Here is a 26530-nt window from a genome sequence, read left to right as displayed (position 1 = left end):
CTGGGTGCTAACAGAGCTGGCTAGCCTCCTGCCTTTTTCCTTCGGCACACTGCACAAACAAAAGCCAGGACCAGGGGAGATCTCTGTGGCCATCCCCCCGCAGCAGGACACATTTCAAGTCCCTAGTGTCTGCCAATGTTAAAAATGAGACCTCGGCCTCAGGCCACCCCCCATGATGAGCAGAAGACACTCAACTGCTTTCTCTGCTTTGGATCATTCAAGAAGGCCAAGGTATCTGAAGAAGACACAACTGTACACCGTGGGCCACTCCACACTCAGTCTCTAACCTTCAGGTGCATCCACCACTTAGGTGTCTACCTTGCAAACGGGACCCTGGCGAACAAGGCTATTAGGTCATAGGTTTAAGGTAACAGAAAGTCTTGGTGTTCAAGACGCTGTTGTATCCCCAAGTCTCTCTCAAGGTGAGCTTTTAAGCTCAAAAACATGTTTTGGGTTGACACACTCCAGTTAGCCAAAAGCAAAACTATAGAAGCCAAAAACCAGGGTTAGTGCATCTAGAGGCATTCCTAGAACTACAGTCTTTGGTGGACTGGGTGTTTTAGTTTCGGCTGCTGTTGCTGTCTACAGACTGAGTTTTACTGCCTGAATGGTTCTTCCATCATGGAGCCAGATGTGCTAAGGTCTGGGGTGACTTCCGTGTTATACATAGCTTCACTCAGTTTCCAGTTCACTGTCTCTGCTTTGTGCTTGCAGTTGAAGATGTGTCTGGGTTGAGGTAGGAATGGGTCAGGGTGGATGTGTTAGAACTGAGGAAACAGGATTTTGTTTGGCCCAGGGGTTCAGGTGAGTGGGATCCCAGTACGGAGAATAGGGTGCCACCCACATACTCCCGTTGCCATGTTATTCGGCCTCAGTTCAGGTTCAGTGATTCAGCCAGCCCTGCATTTAAAACCAGGAGCCAAGTAACTCTCTCTTTCCAATAACTTTTCTCGAACATTTGTCACTGGGACAAGCTAGCTCATTGACTCGGACTTTTGTATTGTTAAAGTCTTTCCAACTGTGTGGGATGTGTGCCCTGGTGCGCATGTGCAGGGCAGAACAACTTGAGTGGGTGGGAGTTCCGCTCCCTCTTTCCACCGTCTGGGTTGTGGTGCTAGAATTCAAGTGGCTAGGTTTGGCACCTAAACATAAAAATCTTTCCCAGACCGTCACACTTCAACGCTACCGAAGAAGGTGTCTGTAACGCTGTGTATAATAAGTTGTCCATTAAAACTCGTCGTGAAGGAAAGCAGGGAGTGGAGGAGTCTTGTCAGGAAGCAGACCAACAGGGGGCGCTATTTCCCAGCCCTCATGAAGCTTTGAACTGTCGTGGCGAAAATGGTGACGTGCTGTTCTTTGTTGCTGCAGCAGATGGAGCCACAGGGACGTGAACGAGTTCCTAGAGGAAGGAAGGAAGGGGGTGGGGGAGACGAAGCGGTAAAAGCTGAAGTGCACCTTGGTCGGTCAGTTCTCTCTTACTGATGGAAACGATGTGTGAATTTGAGGCTAGCCTGATCTACAAAGCGAGTTCCAGGACAGCCAGCGTTACAAATCAAGACCCTATTTTGGAAGAAGAGAGAAAAGAAGGTGGGGGGCTCTACTGGAAACACGATGCCTTCCCCAGCCCCCATCTCATATGTTGCTGCAGTTACTAGTCTGCCAAGACTCTTCCCTCTCAGGGGAAAAAAAAAAAAGGTGGCTCACGGTCATAATCCCATAATCCTATTATTTAGGAGAATCCTTACCAACCTGAGCTACAGAATGATTTCCATCCCCGTGAGCCTGAGTTAGTGTGAAACCCCGTCCCCTGCCCCACCCCCAAAGCCATACATAATGCAATTTAAAAACAAAAACTAGTTTTCCTTTTTTTTTTTTGCCTCGAGCAACATCACAACATCTGTTAATCTCTTCTAACCCTAGTACCAGAGAAGCCATTTCGGTAGTCAATCGGGATAAAGGAATATTGTGGGAATCGGGACGGACAGTGGTATCTGTGTGGCCTGGGAAGGAAGGGGAGGACAGAAAGCTGAACAGTGGCAGCACTGGAAACCTCCCGCGAGGTGAGCTAAGCACATTGGGCTGGAGCGATGTGGGTCATCTGAAACTCCAGTCCCAGGGGACCCGATTTCTTTTCTAGGCTCCACCATTACCCTGCGTGCGCACGGTTTGCACACATAACACGCCACAAGGCACGCATACATATAAAATAACAAAATAAACGAGTATTTAGAGACTTATTTTAAAGAAAACGTTTTAAAAGGTTTTTTTTTTTTTTTTTTTTTTTTTTTTTTTTTTGGTTTATTTTTGTTCTGACTCAAGGCCTTACTTTGTACCCCAAACTGGCCTGTCCTGAGCTACAAATGTAGCCCAGGATAACCCTTCTATCTGTCTCTGTTCCCTGAGTAAGACGAACATGTTTGAGAGTCTACAAATAATAATATAGAAACTGCATGGTTTATGTGTTCCCAAAGTTTAGTTTATTTTATGTGTTGATGGACTAGGTTGATTTCTATAGGGAATAAAGCTCAATAAACATGGCATACAAATATCTCTGTGGCAGGGTATGGAGTTCTCTGGATATATGCCAGGGAGGAAATAGCAGGGTCATGTGTAGTTCTTTTTTTTTTTTTTTTTTTTTTTTTTTTTTTTTGAGAAATCTCCAAATTGATTTCCCAATGGCTACAATGGATATTTATTTATTTATTTATTTATTTATTTATTTATTTATTTATTCATTCGTTCATTCATTCATTCATTCATTCATTTATTTATGAGAGATGGTCTCTCTCCAGACTGGCCGTAGACCAGGCTGACTTCCAGTGTTTTTTTGTTTGTTTGTTTGTTTGGTTGGTTGGTTGGTTGGGTTTTTTTTGTTGTTGTTGTTAAATTGTTTGATGACAGCCATGCTGAGGACCGTGAGGTGGTATCTCAAAACACGTTTAATCTGACTATTGATATTGAAGGCTTAAAAATAGTTTCATTGCCTTGATACTTACCTTCTGCGACCCTCCATACATTTTGGCTTTCAGCCCCTTGTCTGATGTGTCGCTGGTAGATAGTGTGACAGTCTCCCGGCTGCCCGTTACTTCTGCCCATTGCTTTCTTTGCTGTACAGAAGCGTATTTCCAGGTAGCCCCATGTTGACACTTGGAGGTCAGTCTGTCAGGCTGGAGCCACACTTGCTTTGATCCTCCTGCCTTTGCCTCGGGTGCCTGGGATAACAGGACTGCATCAGTCAGTACACAGGCCGGGGCGAGAGGCGCCCTCGTGACTCAAACCCCTCCGAAGGACACACAGGACACCATGACCTCCAAGGGGAGGGTTTCATCGGGTACATTTGGAGAACAGTCAGACATTCAAACCATGACAAGGGTCATGGAAGCTAAACAGGGAAACCTGAAATCTTAGTATTTAGGAGGATGAAGCAGAATGAGCCCAAGAACCCAAGTTCAAATCTAACCTGGGCAATTTAGGGAAAGCAGACGAGGGCGCACGCGCGCGCACACACACACACACACACACACACACACACACACACACACATGCAAAGAGATGGGGAGTGCTGCTGTACTGTTTTAATCCCAGCACTTGGGAGGCAGAGGCCAGTGGATGGATCTCTGTATCTCTGTGAGTTCAAGGCCACTGAGGTCTACACAGAGAGTTCCAGGCCAGCCAGGGTTATATAGTGAGATTTTGTCTCAATACAAAACATAACAAAAAAAACCAAACCACTGAAACAAAACAAAAATAAATAAACACAAACATATATATATACATATATATAATTTATATATATAATTTTAAGGTGACCACATTAAAATATAGCAAGATTTTTCAATGGGTAAAATTTTTCATTTATGTGGCTATACTAAATATTTTGTATGGTATAAAAAAATTTTTTTTAAAGAAAACCAAACAAAACATGGGCATACAGATCTCTGCAGCCCCCAAAATAGGCCTGTGGACAAAGCTTTGTAGGTCGTTTTAATGAACATGGAATTTTATAGTAAGGCAACATTAATTTCATAGGGGCATGTGACGGTTCATCTCGGGTCTAGTGAGGATTAATTAATGATGTCTTAATGCTTCTGATGGGAAGTACACTGGTCAGGAGGTTTCTGGGAAAATAATTGGAACCGTGGAAAGAAAAGCAAAACTCAACATCATCTTGCCTCAGCCCTCTAGGGCCCTGTGCTAGGGGCCTGGACCGTGGCTCTGTGACAGAGAGCTTGACCAGCTCTCTTTTGAGGTCCTGGTTTAATCCCTAACTAGCACTGCAGACTCTTCTAGGAGACGCAGGCGTGTCTTGAATACCAGGTATACTAGACCCCAGTTGTTTCATTTTGTTTGACACGGTCCTGTGTAGCCCAGGCTGGTTTGTATTCTTCCTCAGCCTCCCATATACTGTGCTTACAAACCTGCACCCCAGCTAGGCTGCACATATTCTCCAACGTGTACTGTGTGTGCAGTGGTTAGTGTTGTCTGGGGAAGGGGCTGCAACCTGACCAAAACCGATGTCCAGAAGTACCACGTGCACTTGGAAAAGGTAAAACGCTCTTGCCTCCTTCCAGCTAAGAGCCAAGTGCTTCAAATGCTTATCGTCATCACCTCCTCGGGAATTTTCCCTGGAGTCCAGGACGGCTCAAGCCGGAATGTGCCGTGTGACCGAGCGCATGACGGAGCCGCAGTCTTGCTCTGCTTTGATTTCCTTTCTCAAGAGCCTCTGCTTCTCCCTACTCGGGGGTCTCCCCAGCTCACAGTCGCTGAATTAACTATCGATCGTCACAAGACTAGGAAACTTGATTGGACATCGCTGAGTGCTGTGGCTAACCTAGAGCTCCTGAGACCCTTCCAGTTCTCTCTCCAGCACAAGTTACGAGAAAACTGCCTCGGGGTGTCGATCCAGGAAGGGAGATGATTCCAAAAAGGAGAAAGATAAGATTCCTACAGAAGTCCTGATAACGGGACTGTTAATATGTGAGAACACGTGGCGCGGGACCGTGGGCTCTCTTCTTGAGCCTGGAGGCCTGGGAGTGATCCTTCTCTTGGGCTGAGAGTTTTAAGCGGGGAAGAAAGGTTATCTCAGCAGACTTTGCCGAGAGAACGTTTCTTTCTTTTTTATTTATTTATTTTTAACCCCGAGACAGGGTGTCTCTGTGCTATCCTGGACCTTACTCTATAGACCAGGCTGGCCTCAAATTCAGAAACCATCACAACTGTTCGGCAAGGAAGGGTTCCTTCCTTTACGCAACAGTGTCAGCGCACAGGTTCTATGCTATGCCCCTCCCCTGTCCTTTCTCTAGGATCGCTTCCAGCAATTTCTCCCCGTTTTGAACAACCCACAGCTCGACAACTCTGAAGAGCATGTTTCCTGTGTAATGGAAATAGCCAAGTTTATCCAATATTGAAGAACTACCCTTACATGCTTCTAAAACGGGAAAGGAAGTCCGAAGCCCGCCCAAGCTACAAGGCAAGACCCTTTCCATGGGGAAAGAAAGACGAAATATGTTTCCAGAATTTTCCTCATCAGCTGGGTGAACAGAATGCAGTAAAAAGAATTCTTTTCAAATATTTTTCCGAGTGTCTAACTCAGTCTCTCTCCTTTGTGACTCACTGTTAGAGAGAAAAGACAGCGGTAATCGTAACGTATAACGCTAAGAGTAAGAAGCCGGCACATACAGGTGACCAGCCCAGTGCCTTGGCTTCCTGTCTCTATTTACTGTTACTCTGTTGTGAGGAACTGACCAGCCCTTTCTGATCTACTGTAAATATTAAAGAAGATTGCCCTGAAAAGCAATAAGAAGGTGCCAGGCACATTAAAAAAACAAACAAACAAACAAACAAACTTAACAACAAAAACAATTAAACAGAAAAACAAAACTAATGTTAATTAACATACCACTCATCAAACTGAGTATGCTATTGTTCTCTGTGAATTTGAGGCCAGCCTGGTCTACAAAGTGAGTTCCAGGCTACCCAAGGTTACATAATGAAACCCTGTCTCCAAAAAAAAAAAAAAAAAAAAAAAAAAAAAAAAAAAGGCATATGCCAGTTTTCAATTTTGCTTTTTAAACATTTTTATTTTTTACATTTATTTGTTTATTTGTTGAAGGGTGTTAGGATTCTTCCAAACTCTGCCCCACAGTTACCTGGCACTATAAAAGGGGCTGCCTGTCCCCTCCTCATCCTCTTGCCCTCTTGCCCTTACCCCTTTGTCCCTCCTCTCCCCATTTCCCACCTTACCATGTGCTAATGACTGGCCTCTACTCTTCTCCTCTACTCCTCTTCTCTCTCTCTGCCCCTACTACCCTCTTAACTCCCTTCCCCATGCCCTGAATAAACTCTATACCATACCATCGTGTGGCTGGTCCCTCAGTGGGAAGGGATGCCCAACACGGGTCCACCAGAGGCACCCTTCCCCCTCCCCCACACCTCCACAGAACATATCCCCCACTCTCTTTATCTTTTTCCTAACAGAGGGAGTTCATCATCATGTGTGTAAAAGTGTGCGTGTCTGTGGACAGGTTGGGGGAGTCGGTTCTCTCCTTCTACCACATAGGTGGGTCCTCAGGATGAAACTCAAGTAATCAGGCCCACTGGCAAGTCTCTTAACCTGCTGCTCCATCTTGCTTGCCCACACCCAATTCTGATTTCTGAAGTATGACATTAAAGTTAATGAAATCTTAATTGTTAGAACTGAACCAAGGAGCTTGCATATGTTGGGCACTTGTTCTACAGTAAGCTGAATACCAGTCCTTGATCTTTAGGCACAGGGTCTTGTAGCCCAGGCAAACATTGCCATTTTTTTAAAAGATTTATTTATTATATATAAGTAAGTACACTTCAGACACACCAGAAGAGGGCATTAGATCTCATTTCAGATGGTTGTGAGCCACCATGTGGCTCCTGGGATTTGAACTCAGGACCTCTGGAAGAGCCGTCGGTGCTCTAACCACTGAGTCATCTCTCCAGCCCTGTCAAGTTTTTTAACATAATATCTGGTATTCACTGACAGTAATTACACAGTAACAAGTTAGGATCTGGGTCCAGCCATACATAGCTCAGTGGGTAAAGAATGGCCCTTGATTACCTGAAGTCCATCCCAGGAAACCCAAACTGGAGAGAACCAACCCCCCAAATTGTCCTTTGGCCTCCATATGTGTGCTATGTCAAATGTACACCCGCATGCACAAAATAAATACATGTGAAACATAATAATGAAAAAACAGGATCTGACTTAAAACAGAAACAAACTAACAAAGATCCATGCTCAGAGCTGAGGATGTGGCTCAGTTAGCAGAGTGCTTACCTAGCAGTCATGAAGCCCTGGGGTCCATCTACCACAAGACACAAACTAGGCATGGTGGCTCATGCTAGTGCTCAGGAGACAGATGCAGGAGGATCAAATGTTTAAGGTCAGCCTCGGCTGCATACATAATGAATTAGAGGCTAGCCTGGGCTACTCTGAAGCCTAAATAAATAAATCTGGGCTCAGGCCTAAACTACCTATAAGTAACTAAAATGTTCAAAGTGATAACCACAAAGACCCCATGCTGACTCACCCTTTGAGACGTATCCTCTCCCACCACAGGATTACAAGCCAGGAACCCTTGGGGCTTACTTACTGAGGCTCTTGAGTCCCCCACAAGTGTTGGCTTGAACCCTGAGATAATTGAGACTGAAGTGACTAAAAACCCACAGGTATGAGTCCGTATGGTGACAGGCACACGCTTGGGAGCCTGAGACAGGAGGATAAGTTCAATGCAGGAATTCATGGCCATCCTGGGCAGCACAGCTAGGCTCCTTCTCAAAAATGAAAGAGAGAGAGAGAGAGAGAGACAGACAGACAGACAGACAGACAGACAGACACAGAGACAGACAGAAAGACAGAGAGAGACAGAGAGGGAGTGACAGAGTCAGAGACAGACAGACAGACAGAGACAGAGACAGACAGACAGAGAGTAGTGGAATCCAACTGAGGTTGTCAACTGTATCTATGAATTCTTCTGACAATATTTAACACCTTCATTTCTCCTGAGAAAACTCCCCCAAACCTACAGTATTTCTTCAAAGACTGTACCTGCGCATTGCCCAGAATTAACTCAGTAGTCCAAGGGATTCTTTTTTTTTTTTTTTCATAAATTGAATATTCTCTGTATTTACAATTCAGGTGTCATCGCTTTTCTACCAAACTCCTCCCCCATTCTCTACCCATTGCCTCCATGAAGGTACTCCCTCTCGCAACCTCCCTTTCCTACCTCAGCATTCCCCTACACTGGGAAAATGACCCTTTGCTGGACCAAAGTCCTTCCCATTCACTGATGCCAGAGAATGACATCCTCTGCTGCATATGCACCTGAAGCCATGGGACTCTTCATAACAACTCATTGGTTGGTGTTTTAGTCCCTGGGAGCTGTGGTGGGTTTGGTTAGTTGATCATTTTGTTCTTCCCTCGGGATTACAGACCCTTTCAGTTCCTTCAGTCCTTTTTTTAGCTTCTTCATTGGGGTCCCCATGTTCAGTCCGATGGTTCTTGTTCTTGACAATAATAGAATTCAAAAGCAGACCAACTTAGGGGAGACAGGCAGAATCCATTTACTGAAACAAAGGCAAAAGCCACTGTCCAAAGGGGAGGCACTGATTAAGCAGCAGAGTGCCACACTCCCTGGGGGGCACCAAACCATACTGATAATGAGATGTTACTAGAACATCAAGAACTAGGAGTTCTCTGCAGAGCACTGCCAAACACAATGACAGAATGGTGCACTCTGTGTCCAGAGAAGACCCTGGCCAGGCAAGTTAAACTGGGACCTCATTGTTTCTGTCTCCCTGTCTCCATGTCACTTTCAATTCTAAGACAACCTCTGGTACCATTTGTCCCTCTCAGGAGCCAATCCACGGTTCTCAGCCCCAAGAAGGCTCTTTCAGCATCAGGGGCAGTTCTGGCAGCTTTACCTGTGGCTGCTTTGCAGGCAAGGGTCCATGAAAGGGAGATTGGTCAGGATGCCTGAACTTGTCTGCCCCTTTATCGGGCTTCGAGGACTTCCTGGATGATGGACCAGCCCTACATTCTGGGTTCACATAAGACTTTAATTGACAATAACTCTCTTTAACTTGCCAATGATGACGAAAACAAATTACAACAGAACTAAAGTCTATAACACAATACTAGTACTGAAAGATAAAATAAGACTCCTATTGGAGTGAGATGGCTGGTGCACTGGGTAAAGAGACTTGCCACCAAGCCTGACAGGTTAGTCCAATCTAAGCAACCTGCATGGTGGAAGGAGAGAAAAGACTTCCTAAATTGTCTTCTGGCAAGTGTGTCCCCCACACATCTCTCTCTCTCTCTCTCTCTCTCTCTCTCTCTCTCTCTCTCTCTCTCTCTATTTAATCTATATGGGCATTTTGTCTGCACACATACACACCAGAACAGGGTAGTATCAGATCCCATGAGACTATAGTTACAGATGCTTGTTATACACCATGTGGTCCTAGGGAATTGAACTCAGGACCCTTGGAACTATGTCTCTAACCCCAAGTCAAAGCCCTTTAGATGGGTTTTAGACTAAATGTATTAAGACAGTTGTTGGGACAGGAAAGTGGGGAGTTTGAGGCCAGATCCAATCTGGTTTAAAAAAGTGGATGTGCTCAAGTGGCCATAAACTCTGAATTAGAAAGACTTGAGGAACTGGGTGTGATGGGTGAAGACACCTGTAATCTCTGCATTCTGGAGACTGAGGCAGGAGGATCAATTTCTTGAGGTCTTGTCTGAGCTGCACTGTAGAACCTTGTCTCTGAAAAGTAAAGGAGGAGAAAGAAGGGAGCGGAGATAAAGCACAAATGGGAGCTGGAGGGGAGGGGTGAGGTGCTCTCCTTGGAAGGGATCTTGATGCTGTGCTCAAGTCACTGGGCATTCATTGCCAAATGTGACTTAGCAGCAGCTCTGTCTGGGCAGTCACAAGCACTCTGGTGGGAGACATCCTGCCACAGCAATTTTTCGGAACTTTATACAGACATGTTGGTGTTCCTACTCTTAGAATTTCCCAGAAGTGGTAGAAGAATTAGTGTGAATGGTTAGGACAGTAAAAATTCTTTTCTTTTCTCTCTTTCTGAGGCAGGTATAGCTCTGGCTGTCCTGGAACTCACAGAGATCCATCTGCCTCTCTCTGCCTTCTGAGTGCTGGGTTCAATTCCAGTATAGCCAGAGCTTCATAGTGACACCTTGTCTCAAAAATACAAAAACAACAATAGCAGAGATGGATTAGCAGGAAGGGATGCTTGCCACAAAGTCTGTTGATGGCGGCTAATCCTCAGAACCTCATGTAGGGGAAGAACAATTCCCTCAGATTGTCTCAGGTATCCATATATACACCATTGTATATGCATGCATATGTATGTGTGTGTGTGTGTGTGTGTGTGTGTGTGTGTGTGAGAGAGAGAGAGAGAGAGAGAGAGAGAGACTGAACACGAGGACTCTAATGAAGGAGCTAGAGAAAAGACTAAAGGAACTGACAGGGTCTGCAACTCCGTGGGAAGAACAAAATTATCAGCTAACCAAACCCACCACAGCTCCCAGGGACTAAAACACTAACCAACGAGTCCACAGGGAAAGACCCCAGAAGCATATGCGCAGAGGATATCATTCTTTGGCATCAATGGGGGGAGAGGCCTTTGGTCCAGCGAAGGCTCATTTTCCCAGTGTAGGGGAATGTCAATGTGCTGAGGTGGGAGAGGGTGGTTGGGAGAGGGAGCACCTTCATGGAGGCAATGGGAGGGGGAGGGGGGATGGGATTGGGAGAAGGTGACAGCATCTGAAATGTAAATGCAGAGAATATCCAATAAAAAATGAGGAAAAGAATAAAGTAACTGACTATAGGAAAAAAAGAGTTAAGGGTTACCTACAGCTAACAGCAAGTTTGAGGTCAGCATGGACTACATGAATCTCTATCTCAAGACAAAAAAATACAAAGGCAAACTTATCTGTACAAATATGTCATAATAATACCCATCCCTTTGTGTGCTAACTTAAAATTTATTTATTTTATGTATTCAAGTACACTGTATCTGTCTTTAGACACAGCAGATCCCATTACAGATGTGAGCCACCATGTGGGTGCTGGGAATTAAACTCAGGACCTCTGGAAGAGCAGTCGGTGCTCTTAACTGCTGAGCCATCTCTCCAGCCTGTGTGCTAACTGTGAGAGTTTATCATTTATTTTTAGTTTCTGTGCATTGGTGGCTTGCCTGCATGCTTGTCTATATGAGAGTGTTGGATCCCCTGGAACTTTAGTGACACACAGTTGTGAGCTGCCATGTGGTTGCTGGGAATTGAACCAGGGTTCTCTGGAAGAACAGCCAGTGCTCTTAACTATTGAGCCATCTCTCCAGCCTCTAACAGTTTGTTTGGCTTTTTTTTTTTATGCTGAATTTTTTCTTCAGTTTAGAATCACCCGATGCTCCACAACAGAGGGTGACCTCTCTAAGACCAGAATGCCAAGTCCCACATTGTGCTCTATCTAATCCACAGCAGCCTCTGCATAAATAGCACCTCCTTCCTCCTTTCCCATCATCCTCAAAACTGTTCTAATGCTTCCCATTCTAAATAATTCTTTCCTTAAGATTTCCCTCAGGAGCCTGGTAGTAGTAATGTTCACCTTGAATCCCATCACTGGGGAGTTGATGGAGAGATTGGGGGGCATTTTGATGTTATCTCTTGTTTTTTGAGACAAGGTTCTCTGTGTAGCCTTGGCTGTCCTGGAACTTGTTCTGTAGACCAAGCTGGCCTCAAACTCACAGAGATCTACCTGCCTCTGATGCCCCAAATGGTGGCATTTTACAGGCTTGGGTCACTACACGTGGTGTGCCATCCAGGACTCATGTGTAAACATCAACCGACTTTATGACTTCATCTGCAGGCTGTCTTTTTTTTTTTTTTTTTTTTTTTTTTTGGCTCCAACAACCCACAGTACTAAGAGCGAGAGACACTTGTCTCAGGCTTGGCAGCTTGGGAAATACTTTGTGGGTGGGAAATACTTCAACAGGACTTATAAAGCAGTGTTTACAGGATATTTCCAGCAACAAAACTTTTCAGGGCCAGGACTGTGGGTTACCATGAGGCTGAATCCCGTGTGCATTATTAGATCCTCAGCCCCTAGGACTCTGGACAGCAGGGAAACAGCAAGACTGGTGCTTTTTAGATGTTTATAAAAGTCTAGGAACATTGTCCAGCTACAGACAGAATGAGCGCTGGTACTCCACTTTAAAACTGTGTCTCATGCTATTCCGTTACATCGGGAATTTTAGTTCAGGTGCAGGATGTAGCTTAACTTATAGGGTGCTTGCCTGGCATGCAGAAAGCCTGGGCTTCCATCCCTGGCACTTTATAAAACAAATGTGGCAGTGCAGCTTGAAGCTGAGCCCTAAGGAGGAGGAACAGATATCTAGGAAGCCCTCCTCTATACAAGGAGTTAAAAACTGGGCTTGGTTGGCTGACACCTTTAAACCCAGCACATAGTAAACAAATATAGGAGGACCTCTGTGAGTTCAAGGCCAGTCTGGTTTGCATTGTGAGTTGGTTGGTTGGTTGTTTTGTTTTTTTTTTTTTTTTGGACAGGTCTCATATGGCTCAAGCTGAACTTGCAGACTTGCATCTCTGATCCTCCTGCCTCCACCTTACCAGCACTGAGAAGTGACAGGAGTGGTTTCTATGATGGGTGGAGAACTCAAGGCTTTAGATGTGGTAGGTTAGCACACCACCAACTGAGCCATGTCTCTAGCCTATGATGAGGATAATTTTATTCTCCTAGTCAATGATCTTAATGCTCCAGGGGTGGGGCTGGAGGCCAGCTCAGTGCTTGAGAGTGCTGTCTGCTCTTAGGGAGGACTTTGGTTCAGTTCTTAGCATGTACATGGCAACTTGATGCCAGGTCCAGGAGAATCTGAGGCCCTCTTCTCTCCACATGCATCAGGCCCACACACGGTACACATACATACATTTAGGCAAAACATCTACACACAATTCAAAAACAAGCAAACCTTGCCTCTGCCTCTTGATCAGTGCATGGTTCAAGCTTTTGCATTAGATGGAAATCAACAGAGACCCACAAACGGATAGTGCAGAGTGAGAGACTTCAGACATTCAATCCCAAATAGAATGTCTTCATTTACCCCCGGGCTTCAGGGTCCTACGAAGAAGAGGAAGTTGAATATATGTAAGAACCAGAGGTGGTAGACAACTCCAAGGAAATGGTCCCCCAGACAGGACAGGGCTGCCATCCGTGTGAACTCACAGAGACTATGGCAGCACACATAGGACCTGCATAGGTTCAAGGCAGATGTCCTGACACCGAGAGAAGGACTACCCCAATACCGGTCCTACCCCAGACCAGAGCTATTTGCAATTGGTATCTGCAGTAAAAGGAAAATCAGTTTTCTCCTGGAGTGTCACAGAAATAGTTGGCCAATACAAATTGAACTCCATGTTTTAGGTGTGTGTGTGTGTGTGTGTGTGTGTGTGTGTGTGTGTGTGTGTGTGTGTGTGTTTCATTCTTGTTCTGTTTAGCTTTGTGTTTGGGGAGTGTCTTTTGGAGTTTTTGTTTGTTTGTTTTGATTTTGGGGTTTATTTGCTTTTTTTATTTTTTATTTTTTAAGAGATCAAGAAAGAGAGAGAACATGAAGTTGGATAGGTAGAAAGTATCTGGAAGGAGAAAACATGTTCAAACCATTGGATTTAAAAAAAAAAAGTCAGGTGTCATGTTCCACATCTTAAATCTCAGCATTCAGGAGGTAGAGGCAGCTGGATCTCTGTGAATTCCAGGCCCACCTGGTCTACATAGTGAGTTTCAGGACAACCAGGGTTATATAGTGAGGCCCAGTCTTAAAAACAAAAGATTACTTTGAATCATGGATTCAGAGGTTCAGGGTTTTGGTCATTGGTGACATTACTAATAGGCCTGTGACCGGATACGACATCACATCAGAAGACCATAACAGGAAAGGTGATCACCTCCTGGGGATCCAAGAAGCAAAGATAATGAATGAGAGAGGAATAAAGGGGTACCCTCGTGCCCAGAGTAACCTACTTTCTCTTCCTAGAACTTACCATCCCCTAATAACACCATCAATTGAGTCAGAGCCTCCCAGATCTGATCACTTCCTTAAAGTCCCACCCCTCAACTGGTGACCAATACATTTATTCTGAAGTACATTATCCAAACCACAGGACTAATCTACGTATTCCGTAGTCAGCCTGCCACGTCCCTTTGTCTTGCAGACATAGGCAGTTGTCTCAGGACCATCTTAAAATAATTTATTAACTTCCCTGAAAAAAATATTTTTTTAAAGATTTAATTATTTATTATATGTAAGTACACTGTAGCTGTCTTCAGATACTCCAGAAGAGGGCATCAGATCCTATTACAGATGGTTGTGAGCCACCTTGTGGTTTCTGGGAATTGAACTCAGGACCTTTGGAAGTGCAGTCAGTGCTCTTAACCACTGAGCCATCTCTCCAGGCCCATGAAAAGTTTATAATGAACAGTTAATCTTTATCTACTTTTTTGTAGTTCTAGAGGAGGAACAAAATCTTAGATTTCTATGATCTTTGTGTCTGTGACTGGTACGTATATACATACTTGTGATGACTATTTTAGGTTGTCAACTTGACTACATCTGGAACTGAAACCCCAAAATGGAAGAGCACATCTGTGAACAATTTTTCTCCCTTAATTTGAAGTAGGAAGTAAGAAGATCTACTTCTAATCTAGAACTGTCTTTAACCTGGATTTTGAGGAGGAACAACATACCTTTTAATCTGGGCCACACTGTCTGCTGGCAGCCTATATAAAGATATGGAAGGGGCTGGAGAGATGGCTCAGTGGTTAAGAGCACTGACTGCTCTTCCACAGGTCCTGAGTTCAATTCCAAGCAACCACATGGTGGCTCACAACCATCTGTAATGGGATCTGATGCCCTCTTCTGGTGTGTCTGAAGACAGCCACAGTATACTTATATTTAACAAATAAATAAATCTTTAAAACAAAAAAAAAAAAAAAAAAAAAAAAAAAAAACAAGGATATGGAAGAAGGAAGTTTTTGCTCTTTGCCAGCTTGCCCTTGCTGGTAAGTCCACTCCTTCACTGGCAGGAGAGCTCACTTTTTTGGAATTCCAGAAGATACTGAAGACCAGCTGAGACTTCCAGCTCCAGACAAGAAACTTCTAGATTCTTGAACTCTCTGTCATTATAATAAATCTGCTTTCTATACACATATAGAGATTCCTTCCATAAGTTCAGTTCCTCTAGAGAAATCATTATCAACCTGTGGGTCTGGACATCTGATAACTGCTACGTTATGATTCCTCACAGTAGCAAAGTTACAGTTATGAAAGACCAACAAACAATTTTATGTTTGGGCGTCACCACAACACGAGGAACTGCATTCACAGGTTGGAGTGTTAGGAGGGATGAGAAGCCCGTCTAACACACACTCCAGTTCATGTGTGTGTTCATGTGTACAGGGTGCTCACATGTGGGCAAAAACCAGAGGTCAACGCCAGTTGTCTTACATCGTCCATTTTGAGACAGTCTCTCAACTGAAACCGAGGCGTGCTAGTTTTACCCGGTGACCTCCAGGTTTCCATCCCCACATCCCCTTAGTGCCGGCATTACAGAAGGATGCCGCCCTGCCCAGCTTTTTATGGAGGTGCTGAGATCTGAACTCCATTCCTTGTGTCTGCAAGACAAGTGTTTTACTCACCAGGCTGCCTCACTAGCTTTCCCTGTTTTTGTTTTTGTTTGTTTTTTCTAACTTGCCCAAAGTCTGTGTTTGTTACCTGATCAAGTTACAAAGGTAATCTTCAGTTTATCCTTCTATAGCCCGGTGATCTGGTCTTTCACGTCCACTAAACAGGCTGTCTTCCTTCTACCTTGGGAAGATCATGGGAAGGACCATGGGAAGCACTCCTTCCCCTGAAGCATTTTCTAACAGGTTAGATCTCCTGAAGCTGGTTCTCGATACAGCTAATGTCATATTCACTACATCGTGGCCCGGCACTTCTAACTGCTCTTGCCATAATCCCCCTTGGTAAGCACAATTACTCAGGTTAGAGCACATCCGGGCAATGTATGGATTCATAGTCCCCACCGCACTGAGCATCACTAAGGGGCCACTGAAGATCTGGCAGAGATGAGGAGGCTTCGACGCCTTGCACTAAAGCCCCTTTGGTTCTGATGACAGATGCTGAGTTCCACAGATGCCTCTGAGAAATTACAAAGGGTGGCTCTTCAGTTCATAATAAATTGGGAAGAGTTAGTGAGTCTATCCTAGTCTACGAAGAGAGGACAGCCAAGGCTATACAGAGAAACCCTGTTTAAAAAGGAAGGAAGAAACAAAGAAGGAAAAGGCAGCTAGACACCTCCGCTCTCAGAAGCTCCCGAACCTTACTTATTCAGTGTCCCTCTGTCAGCATGGGCACCAGCCAGGCAACAGAGCTTTTTTGCTTGGAACTGACCACAGCCCCCGCCAGTCTGTGTACGGTTTTTCAGGTATGGAACGGTATTTTTCCCCGATGGTATTTCTGGGATAATAACTCCAAACTGCCATAAACCACTTCAAATGTGACATTTTTAAGACTCCAAGACTAACAGCCGTTGCCAGGAACAGAGACTCATGAGGAAGGCCGGAGCTGCTAACACCATTCCTGAACCTTCTCGCTCTTAAGTCATGGAGAGTAAAGACTGTCAGCTCCTCCTGATGTTCCTCATCGGGAAGAGACAAACTTCTAGATGTTCCACAGCAACATGTCAGGGCTGGGGATGACGGAATACTCGCCTAGCCTAGCATAATCTATGAGGTCCTGAGTTCTAGCCCTAAGAACTAATAAATCAACGAACTAGGGCAGTTCTAAGGGCAAATACACTAACCCGACACCCTCAGAATTACCCTCAATCAGGCTTTAGGATTCTTCCATCCCACCTGCCCATTCAAAACTCAAAACTGGAGAGAGAAAAAGAATCCAGCGAGCCTGGCATCCCAACTTTCACCCCTAGGTGACCACCAATCACACAAGCAGCGCCTACAGGCTCAGAAAGGCTCATCCCAGTCTGGACTCAGCAGAACACCAAGGGGAGACTTACCCAGGAATCAAACACCAACACTGGCAGCTCCCAGTCCCACGCAGGCTCCTTCAAGTACGACATCATCAGGCACAGGTGTGGGGAAAATCGCATCTGAGAGGTTTCAGCTGTGCGTGGCCTGCTTTTTGGTGCTCGGATGCTAACTAGTGATGCCAAAGAGCAGACTTCATCCATGAAATACTGGCAAACAAGGTGCCTTCTCTCACTATGGTGATTTTTACGCAGGTGACATACATACAGGCCTTCCGGGTCCATGACTAGAAAATGCCTTCTAAAAATCCAGGTCTAATAGCATCAGGCTAGTGTTGTATTCCTGAGCTGGGTGGGGGCCTTCCCAGATAATTTCCATTTCCCCAGGCTTTACTGATTTTTTAAAATTGATTAATTTATTTTATGTATGTGGTGAGTACACTGTAGCTGTCCTCAGACACAGCAGGAAACAGCATTCAGATCCTATTACAGATGGTTGTGAGCCGCCATTTGGTTGCTGGGAATTGAACTCAGGACCTCTGGAAGAGCAGTCACTGCTCTTAACTGCTGAGCCATCTCTCTGGACCCAGCTTTGCTGATTTTTGTCTTCTAGATATTTCTCTATTTTTTCCAGTTGTCATCATTTGCCACCATTGACTCGGATTCTCTTCCACTAATCAACAGTCCACATGGTTGCTATGGTTACCCAGAGTGTCCTCAAAGCCTTCAAGTATTTGTATGTACTCTCTCTTTAGGGAAGTAGTTCACAGTCTTTCTAATGCAGTGACCCTTTAATACAGCTCCTCATGGTGTGATGACCCCCAACCATAGAATCATTTCATTTTTACTTCATAACTGTAATTTTGCTAAATATCTGATGTACAGGATATCTGATATGTGACCCCTGTGAAAGGGGGTCTCCCCAAAAGCCGTACCCCAAAGGGGCTGCTATTTTAGGGGTGGTAGCACATACCAGTTGTCTAAGCCCCCAAGACACTAAAGCCAAAGATCACTTGAACCCAGTTTAAAGCCAACCTGAGCAACATCTAGTGTGGGTCTCAAGCAAACAACAACGATTTTTTTTTTAAACAACAAATTTAATGCAACTGTGAGGTGAAGTACTCAGAGGGTGAGCGCACGTACAGCCAACTCACTTCATGAACTGCACCGGCGTCAGAGGCAAGGAGTTCACCATTTGGAGCATTGCAGAAGCCGCTGCTGACAGGGACGGATCTTCGACGCTTCTGTGCTTCCCAAGCTCTATGTCAAGCTGCATCACTATCGAGCTGTACCATTCATAGCAAAGTCATCAGGAATCGATCTCATGAAGCCCGGAACAATCCAACACCCCCACCATAACTTAGACTTGCTGGTGCTGCACCAAGACCTCCTCCGAAGCCCGTGTAAAGAGGTGGCTTCATAAAAGCAGAAGGAAAAGCACCTTGAAAGAATAAAATAGAAGTTATACTTTAAAACAAACAAACTGGATCTAAGGGTACAAAGAAACTTCTACTTTTTACCTTTGTGTAGATGAGAAGATTTCATAATGCAAAATCGTTGATTTCTTTCTTTTGTGTTTAATAAAAGTTTTATTTTTATTAAAAATAATCTATTTTTAATCAATAGCACAGCAATTGTTATATTATTTTATTTTGTCCTGTCTAAGGCACAGACTCTTGGAGCTATGAAAGGAAAAACAGCTTTTATACAAAATCAGAACATAAAGCCAAGAAAAACAACGTAAAGCAAGAATCAGTTCACGGGGTAGATCAGATAAAAATTTTCTAGGAGCTTGGAAATTGCTGTAAAAATATTTTCTTCTTTTCTCTAAGTTAGTCGTACATTTAGGAAGTTTGAGAAAATGAGGTCCTTTTGTGAGGAGTAGATGTGGCTGGTAGAGGTCACTGGGAAGACTAGTGTGACAGAGTCCAGAGACTGGAAAATAAGCGGTTCATCATGGCTTTGGCTGTACAGTCATCCTACCATTTTATGTCCTGTGACTCTGCTCCTGAGAAATGTTTGTTTGTTTGTTTTGGTGCATTTAAAACTTATATTTTGGATTGTGTACACCGACTCTTTAAGGGGTCATAAAATCTGAAAGATATTTGGGGAAAGAAAAGATAAATTCTCTTCAGTAATAACCATTGACTATGTTTTTCCTTCCTTGTCATCCCAGACAAATGACCAGGACGTCATGCTCTGGAAATCCGTGTCCCAGATCTCCCATCTAGTGTTTACCATTCCTTTCTACAAACAGGACCTTTGATTTATTTTCTCTCTTACAACCTTATTATTTTTTTTTAAAGAGGAATACATATATAGATTTTTAAAGGCATTTTGGCATAACACTATATGAATACTTTTTGTCAGTACTTAATTCTTTTAGAGTTGTCAGTACTTAATTCTTTTAGAGGTTTGATAGCATGCATAGACATCCCACTAGTTACCATAAGCATAAAGTACATGTAGGACAGAACGTAACATGGAAACCGTTTTCTTGGTGAGTATAGATTAAGCATAATGATCTTTGAATACCAAACATTCCACATCTTAGCTCTTGGATTATTAATGATATAAGGTCCAGGCGTACCACACTCTGAGAGGGTGCTATACATTTATTTTTTTTCCCTAAGAAGGACTGAGGCTTTCATTTTTTTTGGCCTTTGTTCTTGAGCTTCATATGACCTGTGAATTGTTTCTGGGGTGTTCAGAGCTTTCTGGGGTTAGTATCCAATTATCAGTGACGGCATATTATGTCTGTTCTTTTGTGACTGGGTTACCTCACTCAGGATGATATTCTTTAGATGCATCCATTTTCCTGGCATTCCTTGATTTCTATGTAAGGAAATATCAATAAAGAAATTACCAACTTGAGTGGTAAGCTTCATTTTCTGTACAGGTGGCAAAGCTCGGTGCTGCCCGGTGCTGTGGGCTGGGGAGAATCAGCACTGGATCAGAGTGTGAAGCACTTCATGGCCTCTGTAGGTCATCAAAGAGCTGTCACCTGGGAGCTTCAACTTCTTCCAGACTTTCTTGGGTACCTGCTGTCCGCGGTAGTCCCGGTTTCACTGTGCGGCAACCAGTCGTGACGCTTTCATGTCTTCTCGGCTGGAAAAGCGTCTAATATCCCATAGCCTAATGGTCTGGTCTTTGGAGTTGGAGATGAGATACCGGGCATCACCCTTGCTGTAAATAAAGGAGAGCCCAGCCAGTGCACCCATGGCCTTGGGATCATCCTCTCTCGTGGTGTGTCAATCACACGCTTTGCAGACGGCATCACCTTCCCCAGAGAACAGGATGTGGGAGCTTATGTCAGTGAAGGCCTCTGCATTCACATCATGAGACTCACTCTGAAGAGTACATCGGTTCTGTTCTCGGACGAAGACATAAAGGCGGCCATTGTTGGCTCCTCCTAGTACTTCTATCTGAGGAGTCTATCTGAGGAGACAGTGATGGAGAAGACAGCAAAGTGACGTTCATCTGGCCTTAAAGTCAGGACAGTATGTGTGTCACCTTCCCCAGAGCTGTTGCAGATGTAAATGTAGTCAAACCAGCTGGAAGTGGTTTCCATCTTGTGAAGGCCATATCCAGGACACTCCAGCCTACGTCCCGAGCCTTGATGCTTTTGAGCTTATGGAAAGCAGCGGTACCAACAGTTGTACAGTCGGATTGTCTGATCTCGGCAAGCAGACATGAAGATCTGACCATCTTTGCTGTAGATGCCGCAGAAAGTAATATACCTTCTGAGAGTTGGTATCATTGGCTAAGAAGTGAGACATCTAGGAGACTGTTCTCCAAAGGAGAAGCTTCCCCAATGGCAGAGGCCCCATTCTCTCTGGCGTAACATTCGAGGAAAGCTATGCTTCTGGGCTCCCTTCCTAAGTCCCAGCTGCCCTGTGGCCAATTCCACCTGTGTCTTGATCTCATTGTATTCCAGGTCAGGGGTTGCATCCACTGCAGAGGAGACAGGCCAGATCTGTGGTACCTGGACCAGATCCACATCTTCATCCTCTTCTTCTTCCTCCTCACTATGACACAGGCCAGCCCCTCTTTGGGACAAGACCTCTGAGGATTCTAAGGACTCTGATCCTGCGCCGCTGCTGTTGATAATCCCATGTTCCGGTTACAGCATCCTTATGTCCTGTGCAGGAGCTCCTCCTGTCTCCAACTTGGGATTTGGTGAAAGCAAATCCTGCTCTAGAAATACCAGGGTTTCCAGAAACGGGGCAGAAGCTACCTGTAGAGAGGTGACCCCTCCAGGAGACTGAGATTTCCTTCTCTTTTTTTTTTTTTTTTTTTAATAAAGATTTATTTTTGTTTCTATGAGTACACTGTAGCTGTTTTTAGACACACCAGAAGAGGGCATCAGATCCCATTACAGATGGTTATGAGCCACCATGTGGTTGCTGGGAATTGAACTCAGGACCTCTGGAAGAGCAGTCAGTGCTCTTAACCACTGAGCCATCTCTCCAGCCCGAGATTTCCTTCTCTTTAGCTATGGCAGCTCCCAGGGTTTCAGGAACATAAACCTTCCTCAATCCTGTGATGCAAAGAAAGCTACATGAAAGCTAGAGTGCAGTCCTATCGTACCGGACAAGTAGAAGTTTTGCTCTTCTAGTTCCTTTTTTAAAAAAAAGTTTCACCATGTAATTCTAGCTGGGCTGGAGCTCACTGTATAGACCAGGCTGACATCAAACACACAAAGATCAGTCTGCCTCTTTTTTTGTGTGTCAGGTTTATTTGTAAACACAGCACAGGACACTGGTCATCTGCACTAGTGTGTAGCTGTGTGTGTCACAGCAGTCTGTCCGTCTGTCTTCACATTGGCAGGGGCCTTCACAGGGGCCTGGGCACCTTTGGGAGCCTGAGCTGGAGCCGAAGCCTGGGCCTTAGCTGGAGCTTTGACCTCTGCCTTGGTTTGAACCTTGGGCTTTGGTTGGCAGAGCCTACGACCCTTGGCCACGTAGCTTCGAATCCTCTTCCCAAGCTTGGGGTGAGCAATGAAAGCCAGACGGCTGAGTTTGTGGCTGGGGCCCTTTGGCATCTTGGGCTTGATGTCCTGAGGCTTCACAAGGGCACTGAGGACCTCTGCGCCTGTGCTCACTGCCTTTGCATTGTTGGCCTGCATCTTCTTCAGGTCTTTTTCTTGGCAAAATGCATGTTCCTCAGGATCAACCCCCTTAAGAGATTCGTATCTTTGTGACAGGGGTTTCTTGACGCCATTCCCGTGCCATTTGCAGGACTGGTTGTGTGTGGTGTGGTTCTTGGACTTGGCCATGTCTGCACGGTAACCCGCGGCTCCCTCAGCGCCTGGGACCGGAAGAGCGGTCTGCCTCTTTAGAGCTGGGAACAAAGGCATATGTCACTATGCTTTCCTGAAACAGTTTGTTATTGTTGTGGGTTTTTTTTTTTTAAAGACAGGGTCAATGGCTATCCTGGAACTTACTACATAGACCAGGTTGGAACTCACAAAGATCTACCTCTGCCTCTGCCACTGCCACCCGTGTGCTGGGATTAAAGGTATATGTCACCACCACCCAGCACAGAATTTAATATTTTACATTGTAAGTAGAGGCTTATGCCTGGCACTTGCTTGTTTTTGAGACAAAGAGTTTCTCTGTAGGGTCCTGGTTGTCCTGGACTCCCTCTGTGGACTGGGCTAGCCTCAGGCTCAGAGATCTGCCTGCTTCTGCTTCCTGAGTGCTGGGATTAAAGGCGTGTCCCACCACCGCCCTTGCAAATTTAACTTTTAAATTGTGCATAGAGGCCACAAGTGTCGTCCCAACAATCGGGATGTGGGCTGGCACTCAAGAAGATTGTTTGAGTTTGAGGCCACCTTGGACCGAATAGTGGGTTTCCAGTTGGTCTGGGATATAGAATGGCGTCTGGTGTCATATAGACAGACTATGAATATTTCCAAGTTTCAATATTTAAGCCGCAGGCAGAGGTGCTGGAGAGATCACTCAGTGGTGAAAAGCACTGGCTGCTTTCCCAGAAGGCCCGGGTTCAATTCCTAGCATCCACCTGTTAGTTTAAAACCACCTGGGACTCCAGTTCCAGGCGATCCAGCCTTTCTGACCTCCATGGGAGATCCAGCTTCTTTCTGACCTCCATGGGATTATACATAGTGCACAGGCATTCATACAGGAAAAACACCCATATGCATAAAATAAAACTAAATCTACATTTTTAAATAAAGTTGTGCACAGGGCTGTAACTGACGACCAGTCCGCTGCTCTGTTGCACTGCCCTCAATAAACTAGTATCCCTTAAAATAATTACCCACCGGGCAGCTCACAAAGTCTCTAACTCCAGCCTCAAGGAAATATGATGTCCTCTTCTGGCCTCTACAGGCAGTGCACACATGTGGTACGCTGACCTACATGAAGGCAGAGGACTTATGCACATAAAGTAAATGAATAAGTTTTCTTCCATAAGCTCTCAGTAGTTCCAATCAAATTTTCAGAAGTTGTTTTATAAAAATGTGACAGCGTGAGCCAACAAGATGGCTCATTAGGAAAAGTCAACTGCCACTAAGACAGACAGCCTGAGTGAGTTCTAACCCCAGAACCCATACAACAGGCAGGAGGAGAGAACAGATACCTATACCATTTTGCCCAGACTGGCTTGAATTCCCAGGCTTAGCTGACCCTCTGGCCTCAGCTCCCGTGTATCTGAAGTCACAGATAGAGCTGGGATTCCCTTTTCATCTATGAGTCTTTGCATTGAACACTTTATTTCTCTCTCTCTTTTTAAGAAATTCTATCTATTCATCTATTGGAGGTGGTGGTGTCTTGTGTGTGGAGGTTACAGGAGTTAGTTCTCTCCTTCCACCATGTGTGTCCAGAGGGTCAAACTCAGGCCCTTAGGCTGTGTGCAACACCCTTACCTGCTGAGCATCTCACCAGCCCAAAGGCTTACATCCAGACTGGAGTGCCCTAAAATACTGTGAATATAATATTTTAGCATCGCTAATGACCAGACCTAGCGTCTCACCCATGCTTGTTGAGAACCCCTCAATTTGAGTTCTGCCCCAGCCCTTGTGTGTATTGAAATACAATGCCATCAGAGCCAGTATCTTTTATTTTAATCTATCCCACCTAACTTGGTCCAGACAAATAAATTAACACAGGTATTAGAGGGTTTTTTCCCGTGGCCCCACCCCACCACCATCATCATCACTCAGCTCCTAAATAAAACTTTGTTCTTCCTCTAAAGGCACTCAGCCTTCGAGTTGAAGTCCTGCATAACAGATACTTACCTTATAATTCATAGCAATAGAAAAATTACAGTAGCAACAGGCCTGGAGAGATGGTGCAGCGGTTAAGAGCTCTTCCAGAGGTCCTGAGTTCAATCCCAAGTGAACCCGTGGTGGCTCACAACCATCTGTAATGGGCATCCGATGCCATCTTCTGGTGTGTCTGAAGACAGCGACAGTGTACTCACATACATGAAATAAATAAATCTTAAAAAAAAATAGCAACAGAATAATTTTATGGTTTGGGAAGGGTCCCCACAATATGAGGAACTGTATTAAAGGGTCAGAGCATTAGGAAGGGTGAGAAGCACTGCCCTAATGCCTACAGAATAAGGAGCTTACTTACTCTTCTAGACTATTCCAGAACAATCTGAAGCTTGCGGGAGTTTGGTATGTCCTTCTTGGAATTTGATGACCTGGAAGTTACACCCACTAAGTAAAATACCAACTTTTGCCTAAAGTCAAAGATTCCCTGAAGGCAAGGTGGGAATAACACTCCCAAAAGAAAGGTATTACCTTGAACTCAGAGGGCTTTGTTTTGAGTTGTTGGTTTGTTGTTGTTTTGTGTGTTTGAAACAAGGTCTTATGTGTCAGAGGCTGACCTTAAATAAAACAAATGAGTAAAAACTTCTGAAGAAAATGGGGCTGGAGAGATGCTCAGTGGTTAAGAGCACTGACTATTCTTCCAGAGGTCCTGAGTTCAATTTCCACCATATGGTGGCTCACAACCATCTGTATGACAGCCAGTTACTTGTATATAATAAATGAATAAATCTTTAAAAAATAAAATCCTGTCTCGAACACACACACACACACACAGACACACACAAACACACACAACAGAGAGAGAAAAGAGCCAGCATGGTGATGCACATCTTTAATCTCAGCACTCAGAAGTCGGAGGCAGGTAACTAACAAAGTGGAGATTGTCGCCATCAACAACCCCTTCATTGACCTCAACTACATGGTCTACATGTTCCAGTATGACTCTACCCATGGCAAATTCAATGGCACCGTCAAGGCTGAGAATGGGAAGCTTGTCATCAATGGGAAGCCCATCACCATCTTCCAGGAGCAAGATCCCGCTAACATCAAATGGGCTGATGCTGGTGCTGAGTATGTTGTGGAGTGTACTGGTGTCTTCACCACCATGGAGAAGGCCGGGGCCCACTTGAAGGGTGGGGCCAAAAGGGTCATCATCTCTGCCCCTTTGGCTGATGCCCCCATGTTTGTGATGGGTGTGAACCATGAGAAATATGACAACTCCCTCAAGTTGTCAGCAATGCATCCTGCACCACCAACTGCTTAGCCTCCCTGGCTAAGGTCATCCATGACAACTTTGGCATCGTAGAAGGGCTTATGACCACAGTCCATGCCATCACTGCCACTCAGAAGACTGTGGATAGCCCTTCTGGAAAACTGTGGCGTGATGGCCGTGGGACAGCCCAGAACATCATCCCTGCATCCACTGGTGCTGCCAAAGCTGTGGGCAAGGTCATCCCAGAGCTGAATAGGGAAACTCACTGGCATGGCTTTCCGTGTTTCTACCCCTAATGTATCTGTTGTGGATCTGACATGCCACCTGGAGAAGCCTGCCAAGTATGATGACATCAAGAGGTTGTGAAGCAGGCAGCTGAGGGCCCACTAAAGGGCATCCTGGGCTACACTGAGGACCAGGTTGTCTCCTGTGACTTCAACAGCAACTCCTACTCTTCCACCTTTGATGCCAGAGGTGGCATTGATCTCAGTGACAACTTTGTGAAGCTCATTTCCTGGTATGACAATGAATACGGCTACAGCAACAGGGTGGTGGACCTCATGGCCTACATGGCCTCTAAGGAGTAAGAAACCCTGGACCACCCACCCCCCAGCAAGGACATTGAGAGCAAGAGAGAGGCCCTCAGTTGCTGAGGAGTCCCATCCCAACTCGGCCCCCAACACTGAGCATCTCCCTCACAATTTCTATCCCAGACCCCCATAATAATAGGAGGGGCCTAGGAAGCCCTCCCTACTCTCTTGAATATCATCAATAAAGTTCTGCTGCACCCACAAATAAATAAATAAATAAATAAATAAGTAAATAACGCCTGGTTGCTCTTCCAGAGAAAACTGTTTGATTTTCAGTAGGCACATGGATGCACATTACTAGCTATAACTCCAATTCC

General features: G+C 45.0%; 2 pseudogenes across 2 annotated transcripts; one reads left to right on the top strand and one right to left on the bottom strand.

Moving 5' to 3' along the window:
- Positions 1-1309: 1309 nt before the first annotated feature.
- Positions 1310-22385, bottom strand: LOC308418854 (DDB1- and CUL4-associated factor 11-like; annotated as a pseudogene). The gene is made up of 5 exons: positions 22054-22385; positions 19974-21207; positions 17138-17280; positions 2997-3107; positions 1310-1399 (listed from the first exon to the last, which is right to left on the bottom strand). The product of its transcript is annotated as a DDB1- and CUL4-associated factor 11-like (transcript).
- Positions 22386-25306: 2921 nt separating this feature from the next.
- LOC308418582 (glyceraldehyde-3-phosphate dehydrogenase-like) lies at positions 25307-26298 on the top strand (annotated as a pseudogene). The gene has a single exon. The product of its transcript is annotated as a glyceraldehyde-3-phosphate dehydrogenase-like (transcript).
- Positions 26299-26530: the final 232 nt, after the last annotated feature.

The sequence above is a fragment of the Micromys minutus genome, assembly GCF_963924665.1.
Source record: "Micromys minutus genome assembly, chromosome: 3".
NCBI classification, from domain to species: domain Eukaryota; kingdom Metazoa; phylum Chordata; class Mammalia; order Rodentia; family Muridae; genus Micromys; species Micromys minutus.
Note: the sequence above shows the minus strand (reverse complement) of the source record. Positions and strands in the feature narration are given on the sequence as shown.